The sequence below is a fragment of the Rhea pennata genome, chromosome 4, assembly GCF_028389875.1.
Source record: "Rhea pennata isolate bPtePen1 chromosome 4, bPtePen1.pri, whole genome shotgun sequence".
In the NCBI taxonomy this organism is placed as follows: Eukaryota; Metazoa; Chordata; class Aves; order Rheiformes; family Rheidae; genus Rhea; species Rhea pennata.
In genome coordinates, this window is record NC_084666.1 from 44,057,022 (window position 1) to 44,075,807 (window position 18,786).

Here is an 18,786-nt window from a genome sequence, read left to right on the forward strand (position 1 = left end):
TACCACTAAATATATGTGACTTCTAAAAAGTAATGGTGACAATGTACTCTGTGAAAATCAAGATTTGTAATGCAAAAGCAGGTCTGCTTCAAGACAAAATTTCCTCCCTAGCAATCAAGGTAAATAAGATGACCAGGCACTTAGGAACATGAAGGGCAGAGAAAGAAGAGAATCTCTCTTGCTTATAGAGCAGCAGCAGCAGTGTGTGGCTTCTAAACAGGAGCAGCAGGAATTATCTCCCTCAGTGAGAGGAGTCTCAGTAAAAGTCTAAGTTGTTGCTGGAAGTCAGGAAAAGAACCGTAACATTTCAACAGAAAAGAATAAGTGTCTTATGGGAAAAAAATCAACATTTTTTTCTCTTATTTGCTTTGTGAAGTTCAGAAAAGAAGGATTTCATGAAGGCTGCTCTGATTTCCGGTATCTTAGGGGATCAGATTAGAGGTTAGATCTAACCTCTATTCAGACCTGAAACAAATTTTTTCCTGTGTTCTTCCTTTCCGCACACACATCCAGCCTTCTTCTTCTCCCTGATAGCCCGTGGCAAGAAATTGAGAAATAGATGAGTGGGGGTTGCAATGCTAGAAACCTCTCCTTGGGATAATACCTGCTGGGAAATTGCAGCTGCTCTATATTTTTTTACCCTCCATGGTGCATACCAATTTGTGGAACATGGCTGGAAACCAAGTGCTTGAAGTTGATTATGAAGCTGGATACACAGAGTAGTAATACATTTTCATTTTTAGAACAAGCTGGCCAATAAAGTGTGTTAGTGCCAGGACAGTTCTGACAGTTTTTCAAGGTACCTGTGATGCCTAAGAAATTAGTTTTCTAAATGCAGCATGCACAGTGTCTGGGGGAGTAATCACACAGACAAAAACTAAAACATCTATGTATTTATACATATATGCATGTACTTATCCATGCATTCTTTCTGTAATATGCACAGAACTGCCTATCGTTTTCTTTGTATACCTAGGCATTGAACCTTATACAGTGCAATGCTAGAAGTACTTCTAGTTTTTTTGAAAATGACAAATAACCATGTCAGTCAGATTTTCTCGCCTGAAATGTAGCTTGAGCATCAGTCAAGGGCAAGACTATTAATTTTAAATACAAATGAATATATCAAAAGCATATTTCATTTGTCATTTATATTAATGTGGGTATCTAGCTATCTAGGTATCCAGATATGCACACATCTTAAACACAGCAGTAAGAACTAGAAACCATACTGGTTATGTTAGCTGATAACCTCTTCTTAGCAACAGTATAGGATAAACTGATCATTCTGCTCCCTCTGTTCCCACCTATCTGTAGTAATAGCTGTTTGCAATTACTGTAATATTACAGCATTTCTGGAACATCTCTGGACCATAGGAGGAAGGGGCATGTACTGGAACTTAGGAAACCATCTCCTTGTCTTGCTCAGAGCATCTCAGTGATAGTGGTAAACCAACACTCACCCGCCAAAATCTGCTTTATCTCCCTTCTTCAGTATATATGCATGTCAGCTGGAAGAGCTATGATACTTCTAACATGTCAGTGATATTGTCTCTATTCTGTGTCATTACATTTTTAAAATGGAACAATAATATTTTAATCTGCCAGCTTTGCTGTTTTAGAGTGTGAATTCTCAGCAGGGCAAACACAATCAGTGGTAGATGGCTTTCAGTGCCTGAGCTTGCCTGGTAAAAACTAGGTTCAATATGCCGTTTAGAAATACTAGCAAATTATACAGCATATTTCATAAAGAAATAACTAAGTAAAATCACTTACAATCACTATCTCATTAGAGTTAGCCATAGAGCTATAAAAGTTTTCCAAATGCTCTAATTGAATATTCAAAAAAAAAAATCATTGTACTTTTTTTTTCCTTTTAGATAGTTTTTAAACAGATAGTCAAAGAGCTTGAAATTCACAGTCCCACAAAGAAACAAAAATTAATTCAACAGTGAGCCTATCCCATGGTCAAGACCTTTCCTGCACATTCCAGATTAAAATAGCCTTGGGATTTAAATGTTTTCTCCTATGCTGATTAAATTCACCATCCTTAGACGTCAGACAAAAAGAACCATGGTTCAATTACTATTCTAAGATCAAGAACAAGCAACATGAAAAAAATTAAAGGAAAAATAAGCATTAGAATCACAATAGCCAACCAAGATCAGTTTTCCATCTGCCAAACATTGTTTCACAATGAAATAAAACCTGCTGAGTTTGTCAAAGAGAAAAGTACTGCTACGTCGAAATCCAGCTCACTGTGCATTTAATCATAAAAATAACTAAAGAACAATTTAATGAATTAGCTGAAAAGGGGATAACTGGTTTTCATTTCTTTTAATTCTTGCAGCATCTTAATCTGAAAAGAGTATCATAGAACCCTCATTTAGCCTAAGATTAGGAAAAGATGTGTATATATGCATAGTTTAGAAAGTCAGACTCAGCTGTTAACAACTAAGATAATTGCATATCAAGGAAAAAGACAATGAAGACGGAAAATGTAGCAGCAGTACATTGTCAAGCATCATGATCACAACGTCAGTCTCCACATAGGATATTCCGATTTGTTACTACTCTAAAATTGGTTTTATGCATACTGGCTCTTTTACTGGCATACACTGTAATGTTTGTTATTTTTTGCATTCTCACTAGCGTGAAAGAGATTCTTGTTTATAAGAGGCTCTAGTGTTTTCACCTTTGGTAAAAGAGGGGGACAAACTCTTAGAAAATCCCGGGGTGGGGTGGAGGGGGGAGTCTCAGTTTCAAGGAAAACAAACTCTCAAACATTGCTGCTACTATTGCGTGAAGCTGCATAGTCCCATCTAGTGGTCAAAAAATTACTTCCCTGCACAGAACGAAATAAATATAGTACCTAAGTAATAGTCCCAACAGATCTGCAAATGCGTTGCCTGCTTAAGCATTGGACCAATATTCTCAAGCTTGTTCCAGGCCCACTACATTTTGTTATGCGATATCCTAGGGAACAGCCACACGCAGCATATGCCCCTTGCCCACGGCCAATTCCAATGAAGATGCATACAATTGCATCTCACAACTGGCCTCATCTAAAGAAAGCAAGCTATCATTGATTTTATTCTGTAGCTGACTTTGCTTCTTGAGAATATTTTCTTGCAGTAAATATCACTCTCTAATAGTATTCTGTAAAGTGCCAGCTGATGGTAGCATCATAAACAGCACTTTACAGATCTTGGGGATCATATTACTATTGACACAGTCTTAAAATTGAGCAAGGGAATTGTATTTTTCCCACAAATGCCATGTATCTCTCACACAGTCTCCAAAACAGTATTTCAAGGAAAGCCAAGTCCTGCTGCTAGAAAGAGGTATGTTTTTATTGCCAGAATGTGTGCAGTACTTATGACTATTTAAAAATTGTCAACATCCCACAATCTTAAATTTGTTGAAAATTATCTGGAAATTGGTTTAATAAAAACTCAAACACACCCTTCCTGATAAGCTAATAAGTAAATGAGTCTTCAAGATCATTGGCAGCTTATGGCGTAATAGGTTGTCATTTTGGAAACAAAACCCCTGATTGTCATGACCAGGCTAGATTTCTGGGAGCAGCCTAAATAAAGCAAAGGCTGATTTAGAAATTGCACCACCTCAAGAGGGAATGTAAGCAGCAACAAAATGCATTTTTTCCTTGTTGAGGAAAATACAGGCAAGTGGATGGCAATTGCTTACATAAGCAGTCAAATATGTAAGACAGGCAGGGTGAGGGTAATACCTTTCTTTCTAAAGGCTACTACAACCACCCAAACTGCTGTCATCACTGCTACTGTCTAAGAGGAAGAGCCACATGTCTGCAGCAGAGGCAATGATGGCTGGAAGGAGCCTGAAGAAGATAGAGGAGCAAGGGACTAGAAAGTACTCTTACATACAAAAGTGCACTAGATGCCAAAATGTCCCATTAGAATTTTGCAGAACAAAAATGACATTGCTTTACCATCTTGGCTATACTCGCCACCATAGAGAGGGCACAGCCAAGGCCTTACATGTTTTCCCACATTCTGCGCCCTGTTTATCCGCTCTGCAATAGGAGATATAATTTTCTTCTGCAGTTTTGGAAATCCACATATTTGTCCAAAAATATTATTTAAATCTAGTTTCAGTGTTGTGTGTGTACTATGTCCAAGTCACAAATTCTGTTAAAGGCCTAAAATATATTTCTTTGCAAATATAACTTGTTTCTTTACAACATTTAATTACCTGCTCAACCATGAACTACATGATTCCTATTTGTAATCATGTTCTTATTCGCAAGAAGTCTGTTTATTTCATGTGTCCCTATGTGCTTGCACACAGACAATGGAGTAGCAAGACAGAAGAGTAGGTACAATATATATTTTGAAAAAATGAATAGGTGATTTCAGAGATGTGCTGGCACCTTCCAGTGTCCCAATTCAATGTGTAGCTTAACTGTACTCACACCTAAGAAGCAAATCCCTCCTTTCTACACTCTTGTTTAAGTTCAGACTATTCCGTGTGCTGTTGACATGTAAAAGTTCCTTAGCCTCTTACGGAGGGGAATACATCCTTGGCTGAAAATCTATTAGAAGGCTTTAGAAAATAGCATTTCAAATGTTGCCTTTTAGTTAGATACTCATGTTCAAAACCTACTTGAAAGATTAAAGGAGTAGAAGATACTAGTAAAAACTGTGGTATATACATTAAACCTTATCACCCTCTAGGTTCATCAAAGACATAGAACTGACATACCTTCCTAAAATTAAATTTAAGTCAGGAAGATTCTGCATTGTTACATTGGCTGGCTGAATTACAGTCAGTCAGCAAGAGACCAGTTTCCTAAGCCTGGACTATGAGGCTGAAGTACATGTGAAACACAAATGTGTTTCACAACTCCCTGATTTATTTAACTTTCTCCGACATTTCAAAGCAAACTTGACTGAAATTTTAACCAGTTGTATTCACAATACAAATATAACATTTTTAAAATGAAGGAAATATATCTAGAGGGAAAGAAAAGTGCTCTGGTACATAGAGAAATCCAGATACGTGTGAAAATCAGTGTCAGTTGAAGACAAGCAGCAGCAGAAATGCTGCACTGCACATTGCAGGATGATAAAAGCTGACTTACATGGTGAGAAAGAAGTCCTGATTTCCTTTTATAGAGATCTATATTACACTAAGATACTTTCCTTATGTTCATGGGAACAGGATTTATTTCCTGCATTAAGACTTTATGCTTATATATTGGAGTATAACGTATTTTTCACTCATTTGCAAATAAATGAATTCTGAAAAGGAGTAAATCTGAAACAAAATGCCTTTTCTTAAAGGCCACTGTTTTATTTTGCTTGTAACCTGCCAATTTAGTGACCATTTGAGGTATTATGAAGTTCTTCCCCTTTCCCCTTTTCTGAAAAGAGGATCTTATTAGTGAGCTATGAAGTGGCAATAATTTCTCTTTTCTGCTACCTCAAGTACTTTGAATCTGAAAATATCATAGTCTTCCCTTTCTTCTCCACATTTCCTGTAAATTAGGTTTTTTCTTAATGGTCTTACTAAGGAAATCTAGCAAAAAAACCCTCAGCTGAACTAATGCAAGTCCTTGTTAGCCAGTTTTGCCATACTAGTAACATCTGTATTTTCACAGATCCCTGATAACATCCAATATTTTTACATTTTGCTATGTTACTTTTACCCATCCAGTTCTAATCCTATTTTGCACTAGGATAAAAGTAGTTTTAATAGTAATCCTCAGCAACACACACTCATCCCATATGGCAGAGCCATGAGCAATAGTATTCGGTAAAATTATTCTCAAGATCAGGCCTCCAGAACTTCTACTGGTAACTACTTTTAAAGCTGCACCTTCCTCTTTCAACATTATCTGTTTCATCTTCCTTTTAGCTGGTCCATTATCCATCCCACAATTTTGCAGTATCTTCTCGAGCTGAAATAATAATTGTCCTTGAGACACTAAATCAAGTGCTCTGCTGAAGTCAAGATAGATTAGCTCTATTGTATTTGTCTTGTCTATAAAATCAATTATCTTACTAAGAAAAGACACGATGTCATCGTGATATGCATTATCTCTGGTAAATCCATATTGTCTTTATGCCATTTTCCATTTAACTCTACATCTTTAGTTAATCTTTCTTCAAAATGTGCCCTGAAGTCTTATTATTGAGGCTGAAATGTTGTGGCCAATAGTTATCCATGTCACTTTTCTCCTGCTTTCTTAGACAACATCTTATTCTATACATCTCCCCCTCCTATTGCCATTCCCTGCTTGGTCTTTAGTTGATCTGATGGACTGTGTCTGACAAGCATGAAACTAAAAAAACAGCAGATTTTTAACCTGTGAAAAGAGTGCAGAGATCTCATACAGAAAGAACTAGAATAAAAGATAAAACCTTCCCAAGTCCTATACAATTTCCAGTGGAAGTTATTTGATCAGATTGAAAAGGTCTTTTGAGCCTTTGCGGGATTTCAAATAAATACTATTCTTGAAAAGTCATAGTAATTGCCTAGGGGACTTTAATGGCTCCTTCCAAACTTTTACATTCTGTTTGTACAGTAAATGTGCTTTCTCTCTTTCTCTCTCTCTCTCTCTCTCTCTTTTTTTTTGGTTTGTTTTTAGTTTTTAAACATGAATTTTTTACCTGATCAGCAACATGTTTTCTCCAGTAGACACAAACCACAATGCAAAATCACACTACATGAACATGAACGATGACTGTTTCTAAAATCACTGGGGTCTGAGAGTCTTTGGTTTGCTAGGTTTCAAATTACTGTCTGTGCACAATCAGTCACAACTCTTACTCTATTTTCAAGAATGTGTCTCTGTTCAAAAGCAATGCTTAATTTCAAGCCAATGGGTCTTAAAGGCATAAAAAAAAAAAAAAAAAAAAAAAGAGAGAGAGAGAGAGAGAGAAACTGAGCTAAAGGGCTCACAGGAACAGGAATGGTCTTGCTTATTTGCAAGCTGCAGTTAACAGGCGATAGCTCATCATTATACTTTTACTAGAGTTAGGCTATAATTTGTCTTGTTCAATTTTTCTGCTTAGAAAAGGCTAAACCTTTTCTATCAAATTTACCTCATAGGAAGTGAAACCCCATGCTGTATAAAAGTTTGAGATAAAACAATAAATCTATCAGTTCTCAAGGCTCAGATCATTCTATTTAACTCAATTATAACTAAAATTGTTAACATAATTAGAGTTAAATGAATACTATGATTAAAGGAATAAAAATTTACCCACTTATTAATGTTCTTTGAATTTTTACATATGCACATGCACACATGCAAAAAAATGAGAAGTTCCCATAGCCTAAGCATAAATTTTGTTGTCCTGTAATGAGCAGAAAATGTCTGTTCAAAACTTTAGAAAGAAAAACAGAAAAAGTGGGCACAAAAGAATCCACATTATGAAAAATTTCAATGTTATCATTCACCAGGGTAAATAAAAATGTAATTAGAATCATTTTTCAAACAAACTGAGAATTCAGACTCTTGACTGAAGGACAGCCTAACATACAAGATCTTCTCAGACGTCTGTAGGCCTGATTTTGGCATAGGAGTAGAAAAAGAATTGTAACCATCTCCAACTCTAAAATACTGCTTGAGGAAGGAGCTGGAGGTGGGGGGAGGAATTACTTAATATTTTAAGTTATCTTAAGTCTTCCTTCCTCTCAGCGTCTTGACTAATAGCTATTCGTATAATGAACAGGGTACTGGATAAAAAAAAAAAGGACTTCCTCGTCACGTAACCATAGGACAGGCATTGCTGCCAAAGGTAGGCAATAGGCAAAATAGCAGGTTTTCTTCTTAGGTCACTAGCTTGGGAGCTTCACAGGCCATTGAAAGGCCTGACAGCAGCAGCAGAGCTCTTTGGCGTCAGGAATTCAAGAAGGTTATCCTTCTCTAATTGCTCCCTAAGCATCACCAGAAGCAAGAGAGTTTTTCATTACCTCCGATGTAGGTCTGTGGTTAAATGCTGCTGCTAAGACCTTTATTTGTCATTGCATTCCCATTTCATCCTTTAACATCCATTTCATTCTTTAACATCTATCACTTTCTGATCTGTCCTTTCTCTCATTTTGCTTTTTATAGATGTGAAACAGTTGGGCCTGGAGACGTTCCTCTAACCAATTAGCATTTCAGAATATATTATATGGTCATAGATCAACATGGAATCATTAGTTCTCAAGACATTTTTAGAATTCCTATGAGATTTGATATTTATCTGAAGGTTTTTGCTTATAATTTTACACTATATAGCAACTATATTGTTCATTTAAAAAGAAGAAAATATCTACATCTTCTGCCTATTAGGAAATAAAAGAAGTAGGTCTTAGGAACTCAGATGCTGAAAAAAAATACAAAATACTTGCCTATTATTTCTTTAAAACTGAGAATGAGAGAGGCTTTATTCAATTCTCTGTGCTTAGCAGCCGTTGTCATCCCTGTTTTGCTCTGTCTTGTGCATGACTTCCTTAACCAATAAAAGTAAAAAAAAAAAAAATTGTCCTCATAATTGCCTCTTTATTAGGGTAGTCTCATTGCAGATCCCACTGCAGTTTACAAACATTTGAATGTGTAAATGGATTTATGCACATAGGCAGTCTCACTGAACTATATTAATTAAATTATGCATGTGTCCACATGCTTTCAGGATCAAATCATGTATTCTAAAGCAATAGCTTGAGAAAATAGGTTCTTAAAAACATGAATAACCCATTTCCTCTTTGTGCTTGGTCAGTGATGATCTCTGTAAATCTTAGAGGGCCCTCAGTTAATCAAGCTGCTCTATAAAGTTGTAAAGAAATGTTTCTGTCCCATAATAAGCCACTACACTATGAAATTTGTTGATATAGACATGCCTGGATAACAGAGGCTCAGTAGAATTAAAACTAATAATGATAATAATGAACATTTCCATATAGAAAAATAAAACTTTATAAAAGAAAAGTGTTTGGAGGGAATATTAATCCTCATGCCTCAGGGCATAAACAAACCTCTAACTGATGGGGTGCAGGAAGAAGCTTTTTCCTTAGGGCAGTATTTTATAATTGCTTACCACTTGTCATCTTGCAGTTTTCTTTGAAACACATTATATCATGGAAAGTTACTGCTAAAAACAGAATATTAGAGTATATGGATGACTCTATTAGTTTTTCATGACATTTCCTATACTTTTCTCTCCCACATAAGTTTAACGCTGCGTTTGTTTAGAGTTACTATGTCCTAGATTTTCCTAAATAGATCCTGAGATGACCCGTTTCTCAGCTAGCTTTTTCCACTTTATATTTTGCCATATAGTCCTGGCAGACTAAGTTAACCACAGCTAACTCATTTGCAGTACTTGAAGACTCATCTGTGTCCCTCACCTTATAGCCTCATTCACACATTCTGTTTTTCATCTTCTAAGTTCTGGTTTGTTTTGTCTGACAGTCTCTTGTCCTTTCTAGTTTGGTTTGTCTTCCTTGTGGCTTTTCAAGCCTCACTGCAAGCTTTTCTTCTTTCTAAAAAGGATAGTGGGTAGACTAAGACTCTTTAACTAAAAAAATACCCTGAGCATAGATTGCAGAAACTGTTAGAGGATTTTTCTTTCTGGGAGTTTTGTGTTCATCGTGTCATTATTTTTACAGTGACACATTCTCTTATTCCACAGCAGACTAAGAGGAAATTAATTTTAGATAATACAAGTAAAACTATATGAACACTTAACTCACTCAAGGTTTTGAGCATATGAGCTAATTAAGTCAAAAACCTGAAAGGAAACATCTTCTCAAGAGGTCTGTATGAAGAGACCTGTGATTTGAATGGAAAAAAAAACAGGACAGTATGACCAAAATAAATCAAATATACTTACTGGTTGAACAGGATGGTCTAGTCCTGATAATCAAAAGGCCTTCCATTCTTACGAACTGAAACTGTGGTATACAAAAGTGTATTTTCTGTAGAAAATAAAGTGTGAACACTGTAATTTGACCCACTTAAAAATTAATGTCCATAAACATATAATTAATCCATTTATTTTCCATGCATTTTTTCATTTAGGAGTGCATCAAATTATTCATGTTATGCCTCACAAAGTATGCAGCTTAAATGTTTAGGAGGTATTTCAGAACAGAGGCAGACAAGCTGGGTTATTTGTTATACAAGAAAATAAAATGACACTCTGCTAAAGTATACGATTTAATAAAATAAAATCGACAAACTCTAAACCTCATGCAAGTTCTAGAAGTATGATTTACTCTACTTTGCAAACAGTTGCAGCTTTTAGCTATTAATATTTGTGGATTTTCATAAGTAACAATTTGTTCCAGCATTTGTTTAAAGATACCATCTTAAGGAATGATTTTCAGTACTCATGTGATGAGTATGTTTCAATAAGGAGACTTCACAACATAGTTTTGTAATAAATATGCCTTTCTGGTTTACTTTCTATTGATGTTAAACCTAGCAGACACTGAGATTCGTGAATATTACCCAGATCTTTACCAGGCTTCCAGGTGATTAGTGAGATGTTCACATCTGGACATTGTTCTGCTGGTTTACTTGCCTTGGTTACTAAATTTGCCTCAAATGTTATACATACAGTGCTTATTACAGAAACAGTCCACTATATTTTATTCTATCTATGATGCAGAGCAACTAAATTTGCACAGTACTGAACAAATATGATCATGTTTACTGTCTTTCCATGACCATATTCACTTAGGCAGATGCTTATGTAAGTGTATGTAAACCCCACTCCCACGTAGACACCTATTGCACAAGGAGAACAAGTGCCCAGAGAGACGACAGAAGTAATAAAGCACGTGAAAGATGAATCGTGTGATAATGTACTTACATTTTGAAAACGAATCCTCTATTCATGATTAGCATTCATACTTCTGTTCCTTTTATTTGAAGTAATAGCAAATGATGGTTGAACTTTAAAGAACTCAGATCAGAGACTCAGGGACTCTTCTAGTTCAGAGACTTAGCCAGATATTCTTTGCAGTTAACTGAATTATGGTTCTATGAAAAATTGCTTGTTTGGTGTAGAAGTTGAAAAAAAAGATCAGATCAAAGCAGGATTTTAGTTTATGTTTGTTTGGGGTTTTTTTAATACCTTTCCCTTAAATTTCTGTTTACTTTCTAATGATCTTGCAGGTCACTTGTAGGTAAGGCAAAAGAAAAGATGACTAAGATTCACAAAATTGCTAGAATTGTTGCCCCAGGACCTCAGCAGTTAGACTGCTCGCACAGATGGGAAGGATCTGAGTTCAGGACTCTTGACTACAGGATACTTAAAGAAAGATGATGTTCTCAGTCTCTTCTTATGACATTATTCCAATAATTAAAAAGTCCCTTGATTTCCCACAGAAGACCTCGGGCTGTTTCTTGGAAGATTAAGCAGAAAGTGCAAGACATCTGTTGAGATCTCTGCTCCTGGTAAAGGCAAGCTCTGCTTACCACCTGGAAACCAGTGCACACTTAGCACTTCCCTGGTCAGATCAGGGCAAACTTTCAGCGTGCACAGGAAAAGGACTAAAACCTATTAGAGACACCTCACGCCCAAGCAATGGGTGGCTAGGAGAAGTGTCAAGTATATTTTATCTTTCTGCATTCTTCCTATATTCTGGCTAACCCCTTTGGGATCTTATCATTTGATTTTCTCCATGCACAACTCTCCCACACTTCCATAGCTTTTTCAGTTGAGTATGTGAGCATACGATCATCATTTGAACTCCTTCTCCTGGGAACAGAATGATGCTTACCCCTGTCCTCTCAGATTGCCTTCACTTACTTTTCTACCCACTTGCTTTCTGAACAAGGCATCTTTATGAACAGTAATGCTAAATTCTAAGTCAACCTGGTCTCACCTAGTCTTACCTGTGTCAATGATTCTATGGAATTTGAGGAGAAATTCCGTGTTTCTAGAACTCAGCCCCAAGAGGTGGAGGGAAATAAACTTTCCCTACTTCTTTTTATTCATGTACGTTAATTGTTATTTATAACTTTATAATAAAAAATGAATTGTTCCTCAAGTTAGATATAATTGGTCTAATAGCTCCTTTTATTGAATATACAAACACTTCTGTCGTATCTCTGCCTTTTGAGTCAATAGTCTGAATGCTTGAGCAATTTACTATATATTGCTCTCCTGAAGTTTACAGCTAGGGAAATTAATTTAATTTTGTCCAGTCTCAAAGCAAATGTTTTGACTAAATGTAATTAGTTTACTGATATATGAACAAACTTTGGACAGGATTTAATTACACTTACAGAAATTTAACCTAACGCATCAGCTTTTTCTTTTTTTTTTTTTTTCCCTAGTGTTTATGTTTAACAGACTTTGCCAGAAACAGTATAGGTAAGTACTAGAGAAATTACTTTTACCCTCCTCCTCAATGAAGCAATGTGTATAGCTAATCAGTAGTTGTACACTGTACGTTTATATAAATGACACCTACTCTTTTTTTTCATTTTATTTTCTAGAATATTGTCAGGACTGGCTTCTGTGTAACAATGACAATGTGTTTGTGGAAATAACTGGGTGATAGGCATACTAGGGTAGGATTTGCCATACTAATAGATCTTCTAGTTAAGTGTCCTGTTTCCAACAGTGGCCAGTACCGGTGCACCGAAAGAAAGTACAAAAAATATTTTAATGAATAAGCATGCAATAGCATATTCGCAGAGGATATTTCTTTGCAAATGTTTGACTTATTGCCTAGAATCATTAGGAATTATTTCCAGTCTATCTACCAAATATAATTATGCTTATCTTTACCACACAACATATATTTAATCTCTTTTCCTAAACTAAGCTTGTAGCATTACTAATATCATACGGCAATGAGTTCCACATTTGAATAATCTGTTGAGCAAATAGTCTGGAGTTACACATGCAGATTTTTTGTTCTGTGAAACTGCCCAATCACGTTACCAGAATTACATTCTCTGTAGCATCCACTGTTACCTAATTTGACCAAAATGTAATTATATTTTTAGCTTTACATCCACAAGGCTATTTCAGTGTTGTTATTCAGTTTGAACTCTTTCTATATTTCAAAATATTTCAAGGCAGTTTCATATACTAGGTAAAGTTTTTTTCTGCAACCACTCATAAGAAGTAAAGGGCAAGATGTCACTCTTTTGAAAGATTTGCAAAATGAACAAGCAAGTGGCCAAGTGAAGAAAATGGGCAGGATAATCTGAAAGAGTCTTGGAAAAGAAAAAGGAAAATAATCAAGAGCTTGGAATCTAATATATCTTATACACATACACACAGACACACACAGAATTATCTATCTAAACACAGTCACAAGTATACACAGATGCTCCCACACAATAACTAAAATTTATGCAGACTGATGGATATTTCATCTTTGCCACTTTCAGATCTCATTACCACTGTCTCAGCTGCAATTATATTACTATAAGTTGGCTTATATCACATTCTTTTAATTGAAAATCCTCAGTGCTTTAAAAAAAGTATTCATACATAATTGTATTTTATTTGCATAGAAAAAGGAGAGATGAGTAAAAACTCCCCTAACTTCAGTGCTATTTTCTAAGGAAAAAAGATTTTCAAACCAAAATTGGGATCAGTTTCACTTATAAACTATACCACAAAAGTAACTACATTATTTTATGGTCATTTTGGAGCACCAGGATCCGAGGAACATTGGCACAGCAACTGTTGAACCAACTGCGGGTCTGAGCGTCCTCGCAAAACAGCAAGAAAGCAGATCTAGATGCTAAAAGCCCTGAAATGAGATTGATAGGCAAACACTACCTTAGGTAAATTCTGATAGTTTCACGGATACTAAGTCTCAAGCAGCCCAAAGTAGCCACGTAGAATATGCTGAAGGTACATGCTGGTCAACTAAAACACCCTAAATCAGGAAAAAAAGGTCGATAGCCTCTAACTGCGTGCCTCTAGCGTGGTTACCGCACTAGCTTAGGATGGCTAAACACCAGCTGCAAAACAACTTAAAATTTTTACCCCATAAACTAGAATTAAATAGGAAGATCGCTGCTGATAAAATGAGCGTGTGACCTGATCGTTGCCAAGAAGGCTGCCTCGCCCGGCTCTTCTGGAAACACAGAGGAAAATCTCATTTTTACCTGAAAATTTTTAGGTTTTATTCCAACAAACACTGTTTATACTATGTTAGATCTTCCTTCAGGCTGTTATTTCTCTGTCTGAAAATGAAAGTAATTTTTATGAAGCACTACTAAACAATTTCTGTATTTGACCACAGCAATATCCCATGATAAAAGCCAGTTTACTTGTACAGCATAAACAAACTGATCTGAATTACTGAGTTTATCTTCAATATTTACTTGTGCTAAACAGCAGTTGCTCAAATAGTTTTATGCAAGTCAAAAGAACTATTTTTGTGAATATGTGAAAACTCAGTAATAGAGACTGAAGAATCTGATTTTGGTAAAAACAGTCTTAATTTCTATATGCTTTAGAGCAAGTGCACCATTTAAATTTAGACTATTTTCAAATGAAGCAAGATTTTAAGGTCAGAAAATGGAGAAAAGCAGCAGCAGCAGAGGTAGTGAACATTACCAACAGCGAATGCAGTGAATCCTGACACTTTCCTGCCAATTAGCTGAAATAACTTCAGGAGAAAAGTGGTTCTCGCTTGTTGGAATGTAACAAATTCATGAATGAATTTAGTTTGCAGGAAAATCAATAAGATTAGTGTGACTTTAACTCAATTATGGACTTTAATAGATAATGCTAATTATTGTACTGAAATATAAGTGAAATATAAAACTAAGATCGTTAAGTCATTTTTTAAAATCCAAAACTGCACTCTTAAAATTTATCTACGACTAAGGAATGCAGACTTCAACAGCAGTATATCTAACTACTGATATTTATTTATGTGCAACATCAGTTTGATTTATACACTTAACTCCAATAACCACTCTGAAAATACCATCCTGAATTACAAGCTATTGGAGTAATGTAATCCCTGAAGTAATGTAATGCAGTCACATTGACTTCATCTAGAATTTTACTATATTTAAGGCAGACCATACATCTGAGCTGAAAGAAAATCAGAGCCACGACCTGTAAATAATAGTATCCAGATCTGTCTTGCAAAACGAGCTCACTATTTTCTCTGATCATAGCAGCAGCCCTTCTCTGGCTTTTTAGATGGCTAGAATTGAACAAAGTACCTAGGATAAGAGCACACCGGTGGCTTTTCTAATAGTTTCAGTAATTCTCTACCATTACATGAAATACCTAAATTCACAGAGAAGTTGAGGGGAGTGGGGTTTTTTTGTTTGTTTGTTTGTTTTCCAAAATCCTTGGGCTCTATCTCAAGAAAAAGGCAAAGTTAGCAAATAGAGCAGCAGTGCTTGGGGTGGTTAGCAAAAACAGCAAAAAAAGAAATTTAGATAGCTTTCTCTCACTCAGGTTGGAGTTTCAGAGCAGGAGAGAGCTCGTACACATCCCGTACATCGCTGTAGCACAGCCAGCAGCCTGGTCACCTGTGCACAAGGGTACGCAGATCCTGCTTCTGCTGCTCTGGGGAGCTGGGCTGCAATGCAGAGCTGCTCGACAGTGATAGCCCCAGAGCTGTGTTGATCTCACATGCTTAAAGAAGGGAAGGGAAGAAGAAGAAGAAGGGAAGGGAAGAAGAAGAAGAAGGGAAGGGAAGAAGAAGAAGAAGGGAAGGGAAGAACACTTTGGAAAGCCTCAGAATTACACCAGCACAAACAAAAGATGGTAAGATGGTTGTTCATAAATGCACCAAAGGGTCTACTTTATGTTCAGATATTGTCACGCTTGGCTGATATCTTAAAAATGATGCATCACAGCTCTGCCGCACACAGAGTGCCCTGGAAGCTTTGCACAGAATAAAGTCACAGACCCTAAAACAATACCTGACCCAATCAAGGCAAATTACCCGTTTGCCATTATAAATTAGAGGAAGAACAGATTTGATCCTTAATTTTTGCCAAAGTTACTGGCTCACAAGAACAGTTGGAATCCTACTATTCATGGAGCAAAAAGTGGTGTGACCACTGATGGCACAGAAAAAGAACTGTTTTTGAGTTACCAAAAACAATTTTTCTTTTCTCTACTGAGTCCTTTATACTTGCGCGAATTAGTTCTCAAGACTGACTTGGCAGTCAAAGCAAATCAAAGCAAGACTGACTTTATGCTACTTAAAGCATCCCAAGCAATTAAAAGGAATTAAAAGTAATTAAAAGGAAAACATCACTTGCAGTTGGTTGGCACGCATGGAAATTCTGAGCACATCTGACCTTCTAACATAGAGCTTGCTCCCAAGTCACTATAAAAAAAGGAGTGAAGAAAATAAAATATGGTAAAATAGCTGTTCTTCACAACTCCAGAACATATTAACAAAATTAACTGCCCCCTCTACAACTATTTTACTTATTTCACATGTTCTCTTAGAAAACTACAAAATTTGCTTCTTGTTTTTCTGCAAAGATGTAGCATCAAGGATTGTCTTTAGTATTCTTGATTTAACAACCCAAGGTCTTTCACTCAGCTGCATTTCCAAGTCCCCACTCTCATGTGCTAGTTTAAAATCCAAATTCATTGTCTCAGAATGGAAATAGATGTCTTTAGTACCATACATAACCCCACAACATACATTAGATAGAAATATTTGTCTTTTAGATTTGACTCTAATACGACAATTGAAAGAATCCTGCTTTCTTTATGGCATATCTTCATTTATTAAAGACAAATTAGTTTTAAAAAAAATCTTCTAAAATATGAGAATCTATCCAACTCAATTATTATTTAGGTTAAGAGCTTCACTTACAATGTGCAAGCTATTAACAAATGCTTTATTTTTCTTTTCAATGCTCTTTTTATTCTTGTTATCACTAATATTTTCAAAATATTATATTTCTTTCCTGAAATAGTCAAAATCTACAGAAAAGGAATGAACATTCTCTGAGCAAAATCTTTTCATAAATAAAATATCCTTATTGTTATTTATCTGACAGAGATATGTACAAAAATGTTTTTGAGAAAAAGTACAAAACATCGCTAATAAAGCTAGAGAGTAAACATCGTTTAAGGCTAAGAAAGAATAATATTGGCTATCCAATTAGTGATGGATATGACCAAAATATCTGTAAATAATAATGTGCTATCACATAAGCAATCCAATATAAAATTCAATTTTAATTGTAACTATCAGCAGGTGAGATTCAAAAATAACATCAGATGTGTGGAATATTTATTGGAGGCACTGGAAACAAGTTTAATTTTATTGCACAATCTTTTCCAGAGACAAATAATGCAATCAATGAAAAATATTGCTGAACTTATAATGTCTATAACATTCCATAAATATATAATACAGTCTTCTACGTTAATGAGTCTGTAATGTCTTGTAAAATTAACGCATATGACCCTGAGATGACCATGAACATCACTGTTCCCAAATTTACAAAAGAGAATGTAAGAGGGCTGTTTGAGCAATTTCATGGCTGTAGTTTTGATTAATTATTGTAGAAATAGTGATACTACCTTATCTGGGGCATTTTTAAGGAAAAAAGAAAAGAAACTGGCATTATCAGGACTTTTTCTACTGTTGCTACAGTAATGGAAAAGTAGTTTACTTTTAATCACTCCTGTAAACATATAAGAAAGGAATACAGACATACAAAATACAGATTTTTACACTTTTAACCACAGCAGATTTAAGCTGCTATAATTGAAAGCAATCAGGTTAAATTAGGTTAAAAACTACTTTTAAATTCTACTTTTTTAGTTGGGTGCCATCCAACCAGCCATCCAAGAGCATTCATGGGAACAAAATCTCACTTATAGGCACAGGTCGGGGAGGGGAAAAAAAAAAAAAGAAGGAAAGAAAAATAGAGAAGGTGAGAGACAGCTCTTCTCACTAAAGAGTAGTGTATGTACTGGCATGTGTGTTGCTAAATGAGATGTCTGAACCATGACAAGTGCTATTTATACTGTAATTTTCAGAATTCCTTATTCTAGCTTTACAGCAACGCCTTCTGATACGTTTACATAAGGTACATGACTTCAGAAGAAAATTCTGCAAATGCTTTTTATAGTAGCAAGAAAGCCTGCATTAATGAGACTAAGTTGCTTATAGGCTGTGGAAACACTCTGAGGGCAGAACACATACGCAGGATTGATAGTAAGAACCAGTAGATCAGCTGTGTTCACTGCAGGCAAAGTGCGATTTCTCTGCTCTTTTACAAGCATGCACAACCCTCAGCCATCTAATCCATTAGTACTGTCAGGCTTTCACTTTTTTCTTTCTTTTTTATCGTTATTTTTCAGTAATCTTTATTCTGAAAGCATTACTCGTAAAGGCTGCGATGACAGAATTTAACAATCAGCCAGCTTCAATTAATTTTTGACTTTTCTCTAGAGCTCATTGAATTCAGTGTACAATTATTCGTACGATAATTTAAGTAACAGAATGTTAACGTTTGCAAACGCCCACAAAGAAACACGTCTGTTCTTATATTGCTGTAATTATTCACTAGGACAACGGATATCCCGATGTAACTTGATTTTCAAAAGGGTTCTACGTAAGAATAACTAACTGTGTTACCACATTCATTTTCATAGCTTAGATTTAAGGAACATCAAATACGCAAGGGCAGGATTCATCTTTCATAGAATAGCTACAGCCCCAAATCTACCAGCAGAATGAGGCCTATTCACTTGAACTAGAAACATATTTGCTTTTATTCATCGTTCTGTTGCTTGTGCTACCAGGGTCTCTGCTACATTTTGTATT

The 18,786-nt window shown here is 35.7% G+C and overlaps 1 long non-coding RNA gene across 6 annotated transcripts in view; it reads right to left on the reverse strand.

The window, feature by feature from the left end:
• LOC134139430 (uncharacterized) overlaps nt 1-18,786 on the reverse strand; it is an 82,719-nt gene that overhangs the window by 12,735 nt on the left and 51,198 nt on the right. For all 6 annotated transcript variants that reach the window (XR_009958149.1, XR_009958147.1, XR_009958151.1 and 3 more), the window contains exons 6-7: nt 16,289-16,317; nt 9,867-9,951 (exon numbers count right to left, since the gene is read on the reverse strand). This is a non-coding gene — a long non-coding RNA (uncharacterized LOC134139430). The remainder of the gene's footprint in view (nt 1-9,866; nt 9,952-16,288; nt 16,318-18,786) is intronic.